Source organism: Orycteropus afer, unplaced genomic scaffold, assembly GCF_000298275.1.
Source record: "Orycteropus afer afer isolate SDZICR_OR568_19922 unplaced genomic scaffold, OryAfe1.0 scaffold00192, whole genome shotgun sequence".
Taxonomy (NCBI): Eukaryota; Metazoa; Chordata; class Mammalia; order Tubulidentata; family Orycteropodidae; genus Orycteropus; species Orycteropus afer.
The window spans coordinates 4,534,125-4,537,483 of record NW_006921779.1 but is presented as its reverse complement, the minus strand read 5'-3'; positions in this window follow the sequence as shown (position 1 = coordinate 4,537,483).

Here is a 3,359-nt window from a genome sequence, read left to right as displayed (position 1 = left end):
CCTATGTGTTCCATCCAATGAGGTCCACATGTAGAGTCACCATTTTTGTTGTCTAAAAAAGGTATTTGAAATGAATAATGTAGTCTTGCAAAATCCTATCATATGATCTCCAGCATCATTTCTACCACCAAAGCCCTATTTGCCAATCACCCATGTTCTTCTTTTGTTTGCAATGTTTGCATTCCAATCACCAGTAATTATCAATGCCTGTTGATTGAATGTTTGGTCAATTTCAGACTGTAGAAGCTGATAAAAATGTTCGGTTTCTTCATCTTTGACATTAGTGATTGGTGCATAAATTCTGAATGGTAGTCCTATTAACTGGTCCTCCTCGTAGGCATATGGATATTGTCCTGTCACTGAGTGTTGTCCTTCAGAATAGATCTTGAAATGTTCTTTTTGATGATGAATGCGACCCTATTCCTCTTCAATTTGTCATTTCCAGTATAGATCATGATTGTCCCATTAAAAATGACCAGTATCAGGCCATTTTAGCTCAGTAATGCCCAAGGAGCTCTGGTGGTGCACTGCCTAAGATATCTGATGGCTAACTAGAAGGTTGGTGGTTCACACCTGCCAACCACTTGTCAAAAGGAAGATAGGGCAATCTACTTCTGTAAAGATTTACCACTTTGGAAACCCAATGGGGGTCGCTATGAGTTGGAATTGACTTGATGGCAGTAGGTTTTTTGTGTAATGCCTTAGCAGATCAATCTTTTTTTTTTTTTAATACATTTTATTGAAATACAATTTACATACAGTGAAATACACAAAACTAAAGTGATATGGGTCAAGGCATTTTTTTTTTTGCAGTGTTTCCTCCCCTCCCCTCCCACCCCTGATAACTAACAAAGAAAGCTTCCTTCCACTTATAAACTTTTCCTTGACTTTTTACAATAATGAACAAATATTGTATTCATCCTTCTGTGATTGACTTATTTCACTCAGCATGTCCTTTAAGTTCATCCATGTTAGGTGGTGTTTTGCAGATTCTACATTATTCTTTAGTGTTGCATAGTATTCCATTGTATATATGTGCCATAGTTTGGTTATCCATTCTTCTGTTGATGGGCATGTAGGTTATTTCCATCTTTTTGCTATTGTAAATGGTGCTGTGATGAACATGGGTGTGCATGTATCTGTTCTTGTCCCGGCTCTCACTTCTTTAGGATATATACCTAGTAGTAATGGAATTGCTGGGTCAAATGGTATTGCAAATTCCAGCTTTTAAGGACTCATCATACTGTTTTCCACAGTGGTTGTATCATTTGACAGCCCCACCAGCAGTGTATGACAATCTTTCTACATCCTTGCCAGCATTTGTTGTTTTGTCTTGTTGTTTGCCATTAGTGCTTGGGTGAGATGGTATATCACTGTTGTTTTGATTTGTATCTCTCTGATGGCTAATGACTGTGAGCATTTCTTCATGTATTTGCTGCCCACCTGAATATCCTATTTAGTGAAGTGTCTATTCATGTCTTCTGCCCATTTTTTAACTGGATTGTTAATAATTTTGTTGTTGAGGTGTTGGGAGTTTTCTATAAATTTTAGAGATAAGTCCTTTGTCAGGTATGTTGTTGCTGAATATGTTTTCCCAATCTGTGAGTTCTCTTTTTACTCTTTTGGAGAAGTCTTTTGAAGCACGTTAACAATTTAATTTTTATAAGGTCTCATTCATTTAGTTTATTTTCAACTGTTTGTGCATTTTGGGTTATGCTTGACAGTCTATTTATGCCATAAATTAGGGCCCCTAAATTTGCCCCTACTTTTTCCTTGAGGAACTTTATAGTTTTAGGTTTCACATTTAAATCTTTGCAGCAGATTGATCTTTATGCATTCCATTTTATTTTTGGCAACTTCCACATTTCCCAGATTCATGTTTCATCTATTCCATTTTCAGATTAATAGATGTTTGCAGCTGTTTGTTCTCAGTTTGAGTCATGCCACATCAGTAAATGAAGGTCCTGAAAACTTTACTCCATTGATATCATTAATGTCAACTCTACTTTGAGAAGGCAGCTCTTCCTCTGTCGTATTTTGAGTGCCTTCTAACCTGAGGGGCGCATCTTCAGGACTGTATCAGACTATGTTCCACTGCTATTCGTAATGTTTTCATTGGCCCATTTTTTCAGAAGTAGATCCTTAGATCCTCCTTCCTAGTCTGTCTTAGTCTGGAAACTGCACTGACACCTCTTCACCACAGATGACCCTGCTGGTATTTGAAATACTGGTGGCATAGCTTTCAGCATCACAGCAACATGATAGCTGCCAGAGTATGACGAACTGACAGACAAGTGGTGGAGGCCAGGTGTAGTGGGCAAAACTGGAAAGAAATGGGAGTGGCCAGGAAGATGGATGGCCACCTGGCTGCTAGGGTAGGGGTGGGGCGGTGGGGTGTGAGTTGCAACTAGAATCCCATTTTAGACAGGAACCACCCCACCTTGTTACAAGACCCTTGACAGAAGGGGATCAGCCCATGTAGGTTTCTGCTCCTTTTCTGACCTGGACCTGAGGGCTCTAGGCCATTATCTGTGATAACATGAGCATTAAGATCAGTGTATGCATGTCTCCCAGGGTTACTGAACCCAAAAGTATGTGTGTGTACCTGGGTATACAAGGGGAAGGGCTGGCCTACCTCTAGCGTCATTGTTCAGAAAACTCAGTCTGGGTTCTGGTAAGATGGTGGAATAGGCTGAAACACTGCACAGACCCTCTTCAACAAAGAAAAGGGAAACCAATTAACACAGATACAGAAGATAATCCTGGACCCCTGAGCTTCGAAGGGAAGGATATAGACGTAGACTAAACTCCAAGTAGCAGAAGAATTTGCATGAAAATACCATATCAAAAAAGGAAATATATGGAGTTGCAGTCTGGCAGCAATCCTGATGGCACAGACAGCTTGGATATTGCTAAGTGGTGGTAGGACCTAAGAATTAACCTGAAAATCAGCCCTGCTAGCCAGGGACTGCATGGAGGACTGCTCTAGTGGCTGGGGAATAAAAGGGGAAGTAGCGAAGAGAAAGGTGGGCTGAGCTGTGGACTTTTGCCTGACCAGAGGGTGCAGCCATTTTGAATGTTTACAAGTGGCTCGACCATTTTGGATATTTAGAGACAGTGTTCTCCCAGATTCCAGGGACTTAAAAACAGGTTCCACTTGCGGGGAACTGCGAGGACACTCCAGACCTGTGGACTACTGGAAAGGTATGAAATTCCCCTTGTTACTCTTATATCTCACCCTCTTGGTGAACAGAGGTGTGGCCATCCCTCACTCCCACCCAACCTTCTAGGCTGGCAGGAATTCCATCCCAGTCTGTATGCTCTGACAGAGCCTGGGTGCCCTGCCCCACCCTGTCCAG